Source organism: Dermacentor silvarum, chromosome 5, assembly GCF_013339745.2.
Source record: "Dermacentor silvarum isolate Dsil-2018 chromosome 5, BIME_Dsil_1.4, whole genome shotgun sequence".
Taxonomy (NCBI): domain Eukaryota; kingdom Metazoa; phylum Arthropoda; class Arachnida; order Ixodida; family Ixodidae; genus Dermacentor; species Dermacentor silvarum.
Window position 1 is genome coordinate 58,453,733 of NC_051158.1, and position 16,752 is coordinate 58,470,484.

The following is a 16,752-nucleotide window of genomic DNA, read 5'->3' on the forward strand; positions in this document are numbered from 1 at the left end:
ATATATTTGTTATTCATATACCTCCATGAGGAATGTCTGCATACCTTCATGAGGAATGTCGGGGAAAGGAAGGGGCATTGGCGTCCTGAAGGCAACGTTCCGGTCCCTTCAAATGTACCAGACACCACTGTATCAGCCTAAGGAAGCAGCCACAATTATGGCAGCTTGCGCCGCTCCCACCAACATTGCTTTGAACGCAGGGGAGCCGGAGTTGCAAGACAACGACGATGAAGAGGCCGAGGAGAACCAGCCGACACAGCAAGGACAAGTGCAACAGGGCGTGCCTGTATATCAAGGACCACAGACATGCCTCCAGGAAACACCCAGAGTACAAACCAGTTGAGGAGACAGGTAATCAACCTGTTCTCTGTGGCCCCTACCTAGCGTACAACTCATCTACGAGCGCTACACCGCCGACTCAGGCAGCAACAGCAGGTTTGTCATCCGGCACAACCATAAACCAGGTGAGTCCTCCGACATAGGCGTGAAAAAACAAACCTAAGAATGCACTTGTAAAATAATTGAAAATGTCAACCTTTGAAAGCAGGACTGAATTGAAATTATTCATGTGCAAATAATTTTCTAAAATATTTGTATTGATTAATAGTGAAATCCTCACTGGGCATTTTGAGAAGGTGTGTTACATAGACAAAAGGTTTAGAAACAATAGAAGACACATGTAAAAAAAGACGCGTTGTTGCGCAAGTTTTTTCGTAGTGTGAAATAAAATTCAAGGAATATAACAAAGAACAGCGCAAGCACCAGAGCGCCTGTGCTGCTGTCCTTTCCATGTTCTTTTTTTTTCTCATAGAATTTTATTCTTAAACAAGTACAAAAACAACATACCAAACAATGCTGTAACAGGGAATAATGAAAACAAAACAGAAAACAATGTTTTACACCAAGAAATGTACTATTTGAACATTTTGTGCATCCCGACAGCCAGCTGGGCAGCTAGGTTCAAATTTAAGAACAACATTTGGTTGCACACCACAATGGGCACATGTTGATACAGTATTCTCAGGCAGCATGGAGTAAAAGAAATCAGGCAGCTGGCGGAAATGTTATTATTTTATTAAGCTTCGTGGTTGCAATTATGTAAATTTGGTCATTTAAAAGTCTGGCACTACATGTTCTGCATTCACATAATCCCACGTAGAATATTCGTGAAGTAGTAATGTGTCGCAATGAGTTGGACTAATGTCAAATATGTGGGTATGCTCAAAGACCTCGTTAAAGGCGCACACAGTTGCGTCCGCTTAGAAATGCGTTGGTGTAGCAGGATGCCTGAACGCCGTGTGTAAATCACACAATATCACAGCAGCTTGGAATACTCTTGAATATCTGGTACAGTAAATCACTTAACAAATGCAGCTTTTCTATATAATATTACATGGAGGCAATACCAAAAATATTACACCAGGAGCAGGTGTTCCTATGTGGCTAGCTGAAGTATTTTGTGAAACACTTACGGCTGTCTCATTACCGAAGTGGTAAGCATGGAATCACAAAAACGTCTCACAAACCTGACTAGCACTCCGTATGCTTCTATATAAATGGGAGAAATAAAATGACATACTTGAAAAGTATGTCAAATTTACACTCGCAAGACTGACATCTAACTCACTTTACTCAAATACGTTGAACATATTATTGAAGCTTGCATTACGAACACATTAAGTTATAGCGATATGTAATCTTATGTGCACATAATTGAAATAAGGTAACAGTTTGTTTATTTGTAGTACCTTGGGGCAACATCTCAAAATTGAGAGATAAGTAGAAAGAAGAAAACGGTCACATTGAGATAAGCAAAAGCCAGTCTCTTGCAATAAGTACATTGAACGAAAAAAAGAAATACAAAAGAAAGCACATAAAAGCGTTAAAGAAAATTTACGGCTGTCTTCTTGCTGCCACAGCTTCCTGCATCAGCAGGCCTAGCAGTTGAGAAAGCTTGCCCAATGGCCGCAGTGCCTCGGCCACTTGCTCCGACTGGCGCTCAACAGCCGCTCGGTTGCTGCAGCCAGCCAGTATACCCCGTGGAGAACGCCACGAAGAAGCTACAAAACAAATCGTTGCATCAGCATCCATTCCTGCACAATGGGACAAGCACCTATTACAGATGTGCTTTTCTTACAGTCGGGCACCTCTACCAGAAAGTGACCTGTATAATGAAGGAACAATTCTGTACCGCTTCTAGTGTGAGGTGTGCAGTGCCTGAGCTTTACAGCAAAGTGACCTGTATAACGAATAATTGTGGAGTCCCCAAGCACTTGGTTATGAAGGTGCTCAACTGTATGTATACATATTAACATTTCCACATGTTCATGAAAAACATTGTCAATGTTAGTTTAAAGAGATGCAGACAAGCAAACACTTTGCGCAATATTGTTCTTGTCTCTGCATTCTGAATGTTTTTTGTTGTTTTTCATGTAGTTCCGCAAACAGATATTTGTACCATTTGCATTTTTACGCTATCGCATGGCTGGAAAGTTCATGCATGTCATATGAATGAGTTTGGGATTGAGAATGAGCGAATGACGACGACATGTATCTGCGTAAAAATGCTAGGTCCACTGCTTGCAGTTTATTGCGAGTAAGAAGCGCTTCATTTTATGGATCCTGTACAAAAATAGTTATTCAAGCATTGCAAGCTGTCATACTGCCATTCAGCGTAATGTTTCCTAGACTCCTAGAGTAAGGTACGACATAAATAAAATTCGGTGGAAATAGACACAGTCATCAGTGTATTGTGTGGTGAAGCTTTCCTGTTCCTGCCTTAATTACAAGCGTTGCAAAGCAATGCTGAAAGACAAACTTTGCGATCTACGTGAACGATATGTACCGTCGTGGGTTATGACGAAACGTCGCAGCAAAAGCAAGCCATGGTTTACAAAAGAGGTGCGTAGAGTCGTTGAAAAAAGACAACAATTATACGCACGTTTCAAAATAAATGCATCGCACGAAAACAAGGATCAGTTACGAAAGGTTACAAATGATATGAGTGCTTCGGCTAAAAAAGCCAAATTTGCATATTTTCAGTCCTTCGACTTGCGCATCCAAGATCGCCCTAAAGAAATTTGGCAGTATATAAAAAGAAATAGAAAGGATGACTTGTCCTTCCCACCACTCCATCATGACGGAATTATTGTTAACGATAATCTGGAGAAAGCCAAGCGCTTTAACGCGTTTTTGAGCTCGGTGTTTTCAACTACCGAAATCAACATTAGCCTTGCCGAATGTAGCCCTGACTTTATCAGTGCTGAGCCCATGGCGGACGTTGTATTTGATCAGCGAAGAATTCTGTCGCTCTTAGAAAGATTGAAAGAAAACAGTGCCACTGGACCAGATGGCATACCCACGATCGTGCTCTCTTCTTGTGCGTTCTCTCTGTCAAAGTACCTGAAGATTCTTTTCACTTCACCAAGTCATTACAGGACGGATCTCTACCTGATGAATGAAAACTTGCAAACGTTGTGCCTATATATAAATCTGGACCTAGAAATATTGTTTCAAATTATCGAGCAGTGTCTTTGACCAGTGTAATATGTAAAGTTTTAGAGCACGTGTTTTATACAATATTATGAGCCATCTTAGTGCATACTCATTATTAAATACCCATCAACATGGTTTTCGCAGTGGTTACTCGTGTGTCACCCACCTTACCGAATTCGTTCATGATTTAACAAGCGCACTGGATAAAGGGCATTCTGTTGACAGCTTATTTCTTGACTTCCGCAAAGCATTTGATGTTGTGTCACATTTGTTTATTAGAAAAATTGTCTTGGTACAACATAAATGAGAACGTTATTAGATGGATAAAGGAGTATTTGAGCCTGAGGCGTCAGAGAGTTGTCATCAACGGGAAACTGTCGCGTGACGTTGATGTGACCTCATGGGTGCCTCAGGGATCCGTCCTGGTTCCTTTACTGTTCATAATTTACATGAACGACATTGTCACAGGTATTTCTTCACGCATGCGACTTTTCGCGGATGATTGTGCTTTGTATAGAATTATCAACGATCGAGGTGACTGCGAAGCATTACAACAGGACTGGTGTACAGTAGCTCAATGTTGTGGGGATTGGGGAATGCATATTAATTTACAAAAGTCTGTACATATGTGTTTCACTAAAAAAAAGACTCCTCATGATTTCACATATAACATTAACAGTAGCAAACTGCTTTCAGTCTCAGAATATAAATATCTTGGTGTATATTTGACCAGTGTAATGTCTTGGCACCGCCATGTCGATTTTGTTACTGCCAAAGGCTGCCCTTCTTTGGGCTTCCTGCGTCGTAACGCCAAACATTTTCCTGTAAAAACCAAAGAACTGTTATATACATCAAATGTTAGAAGCATACTTGAGTATGCTTGCACAGTCTGGGACCCAAAATCTCTACTTGACATACAAAAGCTAGAAAGAGTTCAGAATTTGGCCGTTTGTTTCATTTTTAATGACTGTGGTAGGTTTTTCAGCGTATCGAGTGCGAAAAACACTTTGCGCTGGGACCCACTTCAGAAACGTAGGGAAGTTCCCAGGTTAAAATTTTTTTCATGACATATTTCATTCTAGAACTGGAATTGACCGAACCCAATATATATTTAGTGATTTTATATATTATATTTACTTTAGTTTATATTTATATTTAGTTTATATATTATACTTAGTTTTATATATTATATTATATTTATATATTTATATTATATATTATATTTAGCTAATAAAGTGAATAAATTAGCGCTTACTTTTGTAAATAAATTCTGTTTCGGTGTTGAAAACTGTTCTCTGTGCATTTTTCTTTTTTCAGCAGGCACATGAACTGCTGCAGACCTACTCACGCGATGTCTCCTAATTTTTCTCCTAGTTTCATAAATATGACGGAACAACCATAAGGAGCAAGATTACTATTAAAACAGCTTCAAACTTAAAATGTCGGCCAAGTGTACAATTCCAGTAATATTTGTGGGACGTTCACCAGGTAAATGAGTAAATAAAGAAAGGGGTAACCTCGCACACAAATCGTGTCACTTTCAGGTTGCGATACACGCGAAAAGTGTCGGACAACCTCTTTTGAAACGAGCACCCTATGCAAGCAAACTGTTTATGAGATGGTAAAGCGAAAACCTGCATTTATATCGCGTCGGTATTGCCCTTAGCACGCCCGCCGCCCTTTCTGCCCGATGGTTAATCTGCAGCCGCCACACGCCCAGTGCCTCCGATTGGAAAGAACCAAGATGGCGCCGAAAAAGCGTGGCGCCACCCTGAAAGCGCCGCTAGGCATCGAGGCACCCTAAGCTGGTCCGAACTGAGGCGCCGCACACCGACCGCGCCGTCAAACAGAGAGAAAAAAAAAGAAAATGGTGATACTTTATCGAGGCGAGGCCCCGCCCCTGCACGGATTTGTTGTGAAAACAGTCGCACCCGACGGCGGCATCCGAGGCTTCGCAGCTGGCGAGCGCCCCTCAAAGAAGCCCCAGGAGGCACTCGCGCTCTCGGAGCTGTTTAAGGTCGAGGCAGCGGCCCTCGTCTGGGACTCCAGCCACCAGGAGCCGCTCCGTGTCTAGGGAGGCGAGGTTGCGTTTTCCTGCAGCTGGTAGAGGCGGCGGCGCCACTGGAGGCCATACCACCTGGGCTGACAAGGCTAAGGGCGGCATCAACAGCGGCCGAGCGCGTGAGCGCTCTCAGGAGCATGTGTATGGTAATAGGGATAAGGATAGGATTGCGCAATTGGAGGGAGAGAATCGTAGCTTAAAAGCAGCCGTTGACGGGCTTATAAAAGAGATAGCTGAACTTAGGAGGGGGCTTACCATCCGGTAACAGTGGTAGCTTAGGACAGGCTAGCAAACATGATGACCGGGTTGAGGTACCGATGTCTGTGGAAGCTGCAGAAGGGAACATGGCTGACGAGGAGACGCCGACTACGAAAAAGAAGGCCCACTCCTCGATGGTGCAGCCTCAGGGCAAGGTCCGTTCCGAGCTTAAAGAAATGATGGCGACATTGCAAGAAAGTGTAAATCAGGTCATTAGTAGACTGGAGCGGATAGAAGAGAGGGAAATAGCATGAATCAGAGATTAGGCAAAATTGAATTATATCTAAACGAGACGGTGGCCCCTGTTATGGAGCGGGAGTGGTCTCAGACGCTGGCCCAGCAGGGTAAGTCGTCGACTGGAATGAAGCTCAAATTAAGTAAACAGACCTTACATGGCTACGGTGGCTCTATTAAATAGTCCATTTAGTATTTGGCAGTGGAATTGTAGGGGGTTCAATATTAAGAAGGCGTCCCTGTAGCAGTTTGTTAGAAGCCATGGTGTGAAACCTCAGGTTATCATATTACAGGAAACTCTGACGTCTAGCATGATCTTAACGGGTTTCAAAGCAGAGGTTAAGGGTAATGAGCAAGGCAGAGGACTCGCCACTCTCATTAATAGGAGGTTGGCGTATGTTAGGCTTGATCTTCACATCGCGGATTGCAGGATTGAATATACTATGGTGGAGGTAATTTTAGGTCGCCAAGGGGCACGTCAGAGGAGCGTTTACCTGCATAACCTGTACAGTAGCCCCCGGGCCACGAAACAGAGTGTCAAATCTCTTATGACCAAGGCAGCCAATCTGGCTAAGGAGGCGCTGGTGCTTATTGGAGGAGACTTTAGTGCACCCTATCATGTGTGGAAGTATGTTTATAGCACTACTAAAGGGGAGAGACTGTGGCAGTAGGCACTAGGCTTGAATTTATCTCTGATTACAGACCCTGCGTATCCCACGTCCCGGCCGCGGCGGCCGCATTTCGATGGGGGCGAAATGCGAAAACAGCCGTGTGCTTAGATTTAGGTCCACGTTAGAGAAACCGAGGTGGTCCAAATTTCCGGAGTCCCCCACTACGGCGTGCCGTAGTGGGGGACTCCGAGCGGCCTCGAGCGGCGAGTCGTGCGGCAATTCTGCGTGTATTTGCGGGCTTCTGTCACACTAAGAAAAACACATTTATGTAACACGTATTGCGCAACAGAAAGCTGTATCGGGAGTTTTTCATGTTGCTCTACAACTTTATCATTGACACTTTGATAATTAGGACAGTACTTCTCGAGTTAGATAATTATTTACAATTAATTATTTAAATCTCAGTAACGAAAAAAATACTGGCAGCTACTCCACTGTACTGGAAACAATACGCACTAGGTTTGCTTCGCGTAACGCCGTTCCTCTTTTTTTTTAATCGTGCTGCGTGATAGTTGGGACACCCTGTATATATAGCTTAATGAGCTTCGAGAGCACTTTTGCATGTGTTCTGAAGCTGCGGCCAAAGCTTCGTGTCGTCCACCCTGTCACCTACCCGCCGTGGTTGTTCAGTGGCTATGGTGCTGGGCTGTGGAGCACCAGGTCGCGGGATCGAGTCCCGACCACGGTGGCCGCTTTTAAACGGGGGCGAAATGCGAAAACGCCCATGTACTTAGATTTAGGTGCACGTTAAAAAACCCCAGGTGGTCCAAATTATTCCGCAGTCGCCCACTACGGCATGCCTCATAATCAGATCGTGGTTTTAACCCGTAAAATCCCATAATTTATTTTTATTTTAGCCTCTCACTGCCTACAATATCTACCGAAACCGAGATTAGTTAAGCTGTACCAGCGTCATACGCATCAGTTGTACACGCGGAGGCAGTTGAGGCAAATAATGGACGCATCGCCACGTGATCAAACATGGCACCTCCAACGGCATCACCACGAAAAGGGTCAATAGGGTCCTGGAACGTAGCCGTCAGATCTGGGAACATAGTCTCTCTGATAGGCGAAACAGCCGCGTCGTTCATCTTGCTGGCGCCTTTTGCAGAAACACGATATATGAGCACGTATGCCACAGTAGACACATACTGGGCGGGAAGGGCGCCTGGTATAGCAATGTGGTTGTGACGGGGCCTTCGCTGCCGTCGAGGCCAGCTGCTCGCAGAAAACGTCAGCAGGTGCCGATGAAACTGGTACCGGAGGCTGCGAAGCAGCCTCTGCAAAATAAGGCGCAGAAACAGGCACAGGGGACCGGACACGTGGGACACTTGTCATGGGCGACTGTTGTTTTTTATCCCGCGCAAATGGGAGGAGGCGAACGCAGAGACGCCATCGCGGTGTTGGCCTGAGCATGACCGTGAAGCTCCTCTCGCACAATGATGTGGATAAGCACTCGCAATTCATCATTGTCGGTAAGGCGAGCGCCCCAGGAGGCGCGTGGAAGACGAAAGGAGCAGAGCGTGGCAAGGCGTTGGCATGTGATGATATCACGGACTGTAGTAGGGCTCTGAATTACAAGAGCGTTAAAGGCAACGGATGAGATGGCCTTCAGCATATGGCGGATGTTGTCCTCTTCTGACATGTCACTGTGAGCGCGACGGCAGAGAGCCGTCGCGCTCACGGCAGAGGACGTTTTCATGTAGGAGGTGTAAGATTCGTCGACTTCCTCGATGCTGGTAGCGAGCTTCTGTTTCACTACTTCGGAGTGCCCAGCAGATGTGCCGAATATCTGACACAGCTGCGCAGCGAGTGCTGACCATTCAGCGAAGTCGCGTTCACGGTTGGAAACCCCGTTTGAGCAAATTCCCTCCGGTAGAAACCAACATTGCGGAGCTGGAGTGCCTTGTCCCAACCATTGTAACCACTCACCCTGCCATAATTGTCAAGCCAGTCTTTCACGGCTTCGCTGCGAAAGCCATAAAATACCTGAGGGTCGCGTTGTGGTGCGGTGACGCACAAAGTAGGCCCAGCTGGCTCCGCCGGGGTGGTTGCAGCAGTGGATACGTTGGTTTGTACCATGACTGGTGTTGGCGAGCACCACCGTTGACCAGAGCGGAGCTCCAGGGGGGGACGGTAGAGCAAGAGGACGTGGGAATGAACGTACGCTCCACCACTTGTAAGACGATGCCCGGTGCGAAGGCAGAGCACTTGTATTTCATCGCAGCCGTGCGAGCCCGGCAGCGATTACCTACCCGACAAACGACGATGATGATGATCATAAGGATGGGCGTATACAGATGGAGACGATGATAAACCACACAGCGCTCACACTGTAACCAAGTTTAAAACGTTTTAAACTTTAAGAAGATAACGTGTTCACGATTATGCTCCTGCCTAAAATTTCCACCAGCAGCAAAGTATAATACAATTGGTTACTGCTATATATAGCTGTGTTTGTCTGAATGAGCTCTGTGCCACCAGGTGGCTGCTCCCTGAAGACCACACTTATTTGCGCGTCCGCTCATCCGGTAAAATTTCCTGTCCACGTGCGTTTGCGTTTGCCCGAATGCCAGACACGCTAAATCTCTATTGTGGTACTCATCCGGCGTATAGTAACAGCCGCAAACGCGTAGATTCTGGTGCCGATCGGGTACCGATAATCGGATGTGCTGCAGCCACTCCGCTCGCAGAACGCCTTGCAGAAGGATACGATGTCGCAGCTGGACATGTTGCCCGTCGATATATTTGCAGCCCACGACCTAATAGGGGAAGTCAGTGGTGCATATGAAAAGAAAGCTCGACACTAACACTGACAGCGCAGTTCACGTTAACACGGACAACATTGTAACACAGTAGACGATACTCTTTGTGTCGGAAGTGCTTGCGTGTAGTGATAAACTGTCGTTTTGTATTCTCTTACTCTTATCAAAGTATTCTCTTACTTTTTATATAAACAAATTAACCAACGTTTCAGCTATTACGAACAACATTTGTTCACCATAAAGCTGCAAAAATGATCGATGTCGCAACCTGGGTAGCAAATAGGACAGCGGGCCCAACTGTCGTCAATTGTGCTAACTACGTCAACTGTAAGGGGGCGGCTGAAAACATGGAGTAGCGGTGCTGCTGCGATCGGTAGCGATGCACATTTTAAAAATCTTTAATAAATTACACGCTTTACGCGGTGCTCTTGATTCTTTCACATAATCATCAGAAGAACCTACCATATCCACTCAGTATGAGCCTACAAGATCGTCAGAAGCATTTCAGCGTCCTTTTAATAACTTCGTCCAAGTTACGGATGTGAGCATTCCTTAGATTGCACCATCAACTTTCCAAAATGTGGATTTTGCAATTGCATTAATCGACAGCGAACCAGTGCGATTGTTCTGTAAGAGCCCACCTAGAGCACTGTATATTGCCAGTGTTGCTGATTGGCTCCAGCTTTACGAGCGACAAGGAGACTGGATGGGAGGCCCAGCCTCCTCCTCACTCATGCAGCTCCAACCAAACAGCAGCGGCCCTAATGGGCAGTCCACTAGGTGGACGCTTTACCGAATACCCTCACCCCACCCAGGTCTATTGCCCAAGTTGAAGTGAAGTGAAGTTTATTTTTTCCTTCTTACAAAGGAGGAGGAAGCCGGGGCTAAAGGCTGGAAGGCCTGACGAAGGCCTCGGCTCCCCTGTGCAGTTTGACATCATATAACGTATAACTGAAAATGTAACAATGTAAACACAGAATCTCAGATGAACATACAGTTATCACAAAGAAGCAAATAACAAGCAGACATCAATAAAGTGGCGCTATACAAAACACAAGTCAGAATCAATTAAATATTTTTGGTTTGTTTTTTAAATACGCTCAAAGAAACACCAAAATTAACATTTGTTGACACCTTATTAAGAGTTGAAATTACCTGAAAATGTAATTTTTGTTTGCCATAGTTAGTACGTGTTTTAGGAACCTGGTGGATTTGTGTACGAAAATAGTATGCGTCACTAGACATAGGATAGTTTTGTATGTGTAATTTACTATTTTTGATATATTGCAGCAGACGAAAAGGGTAGACCTGATTCGCTTTAAGCAGATCATACCAGCAAAATAACGGAAATGTGGACAAATCTTTTGGTCTGCCATAGTAACCATGAATGTACCGCAGGGCCCTCTTCTGAAGTATTAGTAGTTTCTGATAGTTAGTAGAAGTAGTGGTTCCCCATACTAGAACACAGTAGGTTAACTTAGAGTATATACGTGGATAATAAATCTGCAGTCTTAGCCACACAGGTACAAGATTACTTTGTAGAGACAGCCAACACTTTTGCTTATTTCAGATGTCAATTTGGACATATGTGTGTTCCAGGAAAGGTTTTGGTGGAACCACACGCCAAGAAATTTAATACAGTCAACCTCATTTATTGTTACGTTATCGAACTGAATGCTGATTTTATATAAGTCAGCAGTATTAATTGGTCTAAAAATAATGTAACATGTTTTAGATAAATTTAAGGAAAACTTATTGCGTTGTAGCCAGGATTGTAAGTTATGTAAGTACCTATTTAACATACCCTCTGCTTGCTTTAGAGATTTGGCAGTAAAAAATATGTTTGTATCATCGCATACAAAGTCATGTCATGAGTACCGGGTAGATTGGTAATGTCATTAATGTACATTAAAAACAATATCGATCCCCAATATGGATCCCTGAGGAACTCTAGAAGTGATTGGCAGTCGGTTAGAAGAGACATCATTCACCCGCACATATTGCGTCCTATTACATAAATAATTCTGTAGTAGGTTTAGTGTAATACCACGTATGCCATAATTATTTAACTTGTGTAAGAGAGTGTCATGCTGTACGCAGTCAAACGCCTTCCGAAAATCTAAAAATATTCGAAGAGTGTATTGCTTATCTTCGATGTTTTGAATAATTTGATCCTTAATAACAAGTAGCGCTTGCTCTGTAGATTTTTTCTTCAGGAAGCCAAACTGGCAAGTAGATATGAGGTTGTTTTAGTGAAGAAACATTCAAACCTGCAATTAATGACACCCTCGAACACTTTAGAAAATATTGGCAACACGGAAATTGGTCGATAGTTTGACATTTCTTTTCGATTACCACCTTTGTATATTGGACATACTGTGGCTATTTTTAAGTCATCGGGAAAAACGCCAGTTTTAAACATCAGGTTAGCAAGGTAAGACAAAACTTCAGCTTTATAAGCCGCAATATGTTTGACGGGAACAGATCTGATGTCATCATGGCCCGCAGACACATCATTTTTTAAGTTGATGATTAAAATGGCTATTTCTTGAGCGGATGTCGGCGATAAAAACACAGACTTTGATAAGAGAAGTGATAAGGTTATCAAATGCAGTGTCGGCTTCATGTACATCACTGAGTGGTTTACCAACACTGACGAAGTATTTATTAAAAGCACAGGCAAGTTTAAAACCTGAAAAGTTTCCATCTGGCGTATCGATCTCTTTCACGGTGTTAGTATCTTTTCGTTTGGTTAGATTTGTAACTTCCCGCCATACTTTGCTACTGTCATTTTGGATTCGTGTAAAGCGCTCGATAAAGTAGTTAGCTTTTGCAGCTTTTAATTCTTTTTTCAGTTTATTTCTGTACTTTTTATTTTCCTTGAACACAATAGGGTCCCGACTACCGACAAAAGAGTGGTACATCTTGTTCTTTTTGTGGATTTTTTCGTGCAACTCTTTGCCTATCCAGGGCTTCCTGAATTTCTTTCCGTTTAATTTTCGTTGGATTAGGGGGAAAGCATTATTATAAGCATCTAAAAACTTGCTAATAAACTCCCAATACACCTCATTTATGTCGCCTATGTCATATATGCTATGCCAATTTATATTCTGAACGAGGTATTCAAAGTTCATCAAGGTTTCATCAGTAATTTCTCTTGTAACATATTTAACAACTGCACGTTTAGGTTTGTGCACCCTTTGGATAAAGCAAAAAATTGGAATGTGATCGCTGATGTCAGAAATCAGTAAACCAGATTCGACATCAGATGGTACGGCATTTGTCACACAAACATCTAAGAGGGTAGCAGTATCAATTGTAATTCTTGTCGGCAGAGTGATGTAATTTTAACAGGCTAAAGATGAGACAGCACTGTTAAATTCTCTAGTATTCTGGTCATCAGATAGCAGATTGAAATTAATGTCGCCCATAAGTACAAACGGAAGAGATATGGAGTGCAAATTTTTAAGCAATTTTTCAAGAAAAGAAAAAAAAAGAATCGTTTGTTTCCAGTTGGTGGCCTATAAATTGCCGCGACGACTATGTTAGGCAGCGATACAGTTAAACATTCAACATTAGGACTCATTATTGAACAGTCGTCCAAGACAGAATGCTGGTAGCAACTTTAACATAAACAGCAAGGCCTCCGCCCCTTCCAGTGGGCCGCAGTAGACCATTATACGCGTAGTTATGGAAATGAAGATGATCATCATGGGTGAGCAACCAAGTCTCAGAAAATAGCAAAGCAAAATAGCAAATTCGGTCGTTAATGAAGCAAAAAAATGATCAATGCGGTCGCGTTTGTTTTTAATGCTTCTAATGTTAAAGTGAACAAGAGAAATTTCTTGCTGTCGGCTACTGAACCTAGTGTTAAAAATCTCGGAGTTATAGCGAGAACAAGTTGGCGATTGGAACATGGCCATGATCACTGAAGTGAACAATTATGCCACTACTGGGATATCTTGCACAAGTCGCCCTCATCGATAATCCTGATGGCATTAGTGGATTCATTCTTTCGAGCGAAAATCTTGCCTCCGCTCGTCCAAAGAAATTTCCAAGACATTTGTTTCTTGCGGGCAATGGTGGCTCCCAACAGCCGCTTATTCGATCGGGTTAGATTCTCGTTAACATACACCCGATCAGATCCATGAACTCCCAGCATTTCGTTCGTAATCTGATGTATCCTAGCTTTTGAAAGAACTGCCTGTCGCTTATGGCGGCGCACGAAACGAACAATAATGTTGCTTTCACCTTCCATGCGCGTCGCTATCTTGTGACACGTATCAATGCCAGCAGCACAAAGTGGCTCTTGAATGATTTCGCGAAGTCTTTTTATTACATCATCAGTGTTGTCGACCGACTTGACGCCCTTTATCTCTAGGTTATTCAATCGGCTATATTGCTCAAGCTCGTCCACCCTTTGGGCTAGCTGCTTGTTTTCTTTCTTGAGAGCTTCGTTACTTTGCAACAGAACGCTCAGTTTGTGCCTCAAGGCTTTCAATTCAGTATTTATTGCCCTAGTTTCATCGCAAGTGTCACTGCAGAACTTGACACTTTCCTTCACGGAGCGCATTTCAAGTCTCATTTCACGTTTGAAGTCATCCAGAGCCTTCACGAAGTCTATTGACATTTTCACAAACACAAATGGAATAAAATACAAATACGAAAGAAGTGTAATGAAAGCTTGGCAGCAGCGCACAGCAAGTTACAAAGTATATACGAAAAACTTCAAATTGAGCTTACCTGCAAGAAGCAGAAAAATTAGGCTGGTGCGTATGGATTGTGCGCTGCTGCCAAACTACGTCCAAATGCAGAGCTGGCAGCCTTTTTATAGCAGCTGAAGCCGCTGTCCCCTTGCTGATTGGCTCCTGTCATGCAGCGCCCCGTCCGGAAAGCAGCAGATATCAGGCGAAAATAAAGAACCTCGTAAGGCAGTTCTTTGAATTATTTTTAAAATCATCCAATATTCGACGTACATCTATCGCCAAACTTCGAATAATTGTCGACGAATCAGTGAGGCCTATTTTCCAGCATCCCTACCGAGTGTCACGCCTAGAGAGAGAAGCCATGAGGAAGTCCAGTTATGGAAATGTTTAGAGATGACGTGATTCAGCCGTCGGCAAGTTCATGGGCGTCACCTGTGGTACTTGAAAAAAGACCAGGCCTTGCGCTTCTGCATTCATTACCCGAAGCTGAATGCCGTTACAAAGCGGGATGTTTACCAATTTCCAAGAATTGATGACACTCTGGATAGACTACGAGATGCAAGATTCTTTTCCTCTGTGTACCTAAATGTGGATACTGGCAGATGGACGAGCGAGATCGAGTAAAAACAGCATTTGTGACGCCAGATGGACTATACGACTTCAGAAGACTTCCCTTGGGCCTTTGTTTGGTACTGGCCACGTTTCAGAGGATGATGGACACTGCGCCCTCCAGACTGGAACGGCAATCCTGTATCGTTTATGCTGGCGGTGTCGTTATTTTATGTGCTACCTTCGAGCCGCATGTACTACAACTGCTGGCTGTGATAAAAGCTATGAAATGAGCAGGTTTGGCGATAAAACCACTGAAATATGTCATTACGGTTTTCAGTAACTACTTTTCCACGGCCATGTCGTCAGTTCAGAAGGAATTCGCCCAGACCCTTAGAAGACAGCAGCAGTGGAAACATTGCCAATACCAACGGAAAAAGAGGCCGTCAGGTGATTCTTAGGACTCGTGCGCCTACTATAGCCGATCAATAAACTGCATCCAACTGACGTCAATCCCTGTCTGCAACAACGACGATGGGAAAACGACGGCGAGATGATGACAGAACGACGTGTGAAGAACCACGACATAATCATGAGGACGGTTTGACAGTGAATGTAAGACTACTAGTCTATGACGACGACGCCATGGCAAGGGCATCAGTACAACGGGATGGCCACGAGTATATGGCGAGTATATGCTGACTATAGCGTGACAACTGTATCACGACACCTGTGAGATGACGATGATGGCGTGACGTTGACATCATGATGACAGTCGGATGACAAAGCCGCAGCGACAGTTGAGGCTCGACCACGACGGCATGGTGACGGCATTGTCACAAAATATACATATAGCGAATGTCTGACGACTGCGCAATGGTGGCGATGGCATCTAAAAGGTGCCATTGTCACGAATGAAAGACGACGACGAGATTACGTTTTGCAGTTAACCTATTTGAGCTAGTTTGAATTGCTCTTGAACCGGCAATAATTATTTGGCCTCTTTTAGCGCGACAACGTGAAGACGCGCCTTCAAATCCGTAATTCATTTGTCATGGCGTGCACTTGCAGCCAGTATCATATCGCATTTTTTGGCATTAACTCCACTGCTTGTACAATGCTGTCACCAATGGCCTTGAGGCCTCCTACGATGCTGACCTTTCTTTGAATATTTATTGGCGCGCTAATAATATCTGACCCATCTTTCAAAGACGCAGGAGGTTGGCTTGATGCCTTCCCTCAGTTCAAGAACACAAATACATTCAGTACATGTATTTTTTTATTTACGACACCTTACAGGGCCCAGAGGTCTCGCGCAGATTGAGGGTATCCACTTTGCAATATATGCCGATGATCTTACAATCTGGAGTGCTGAAGGTAATATGGGACAAACAGAGACCAAACTACAAGAAAGCATTTACATGGTGGAAACAATACTTAAGGGTATGGGACTGAACTACTCTGCCAAAGAGTCAGAACTATGGGCACTGTGGAGCAGTAACCGTGGACGCAAGCGGAACGTATAGATGCCGAAGGAAGAACCCCGCATTCACATATACGCCAAGAATGGAGAACCAATGAGGCAGGGGGAGTCTATTAGAATGCTAGAACTTCTCCTCGAAGCGAATGGCTCTAATTGCAGGATGATACAACACACCACTAACAAGTCAGAAGTCCTTAGGCTTCTGCGTAGAATTACCAGCAAGCATAAAGGGCAAGGAGAAGACAGTGCCATAAGATTGGTACATGCATTCTCCGTTTGCCATTTCTCGTATGTGGCAGGCATGCTAACATGGACACAGGCTCATAAGAAGCTAAACACTTTATTCATACGACATATAAAGACATCACTAGGACTTCCCATCAGCACGGCCAATGATAGATTATTGCGCCTCGGGCTGCACAAAACACTAGAAGATACGGCTCAGGATCAACAGGTGTCACACCAGGAGAGATTAATGGGAACACGACCTGTGAGGACGTTACTTGAAGAAATATGCATAGAAATTACC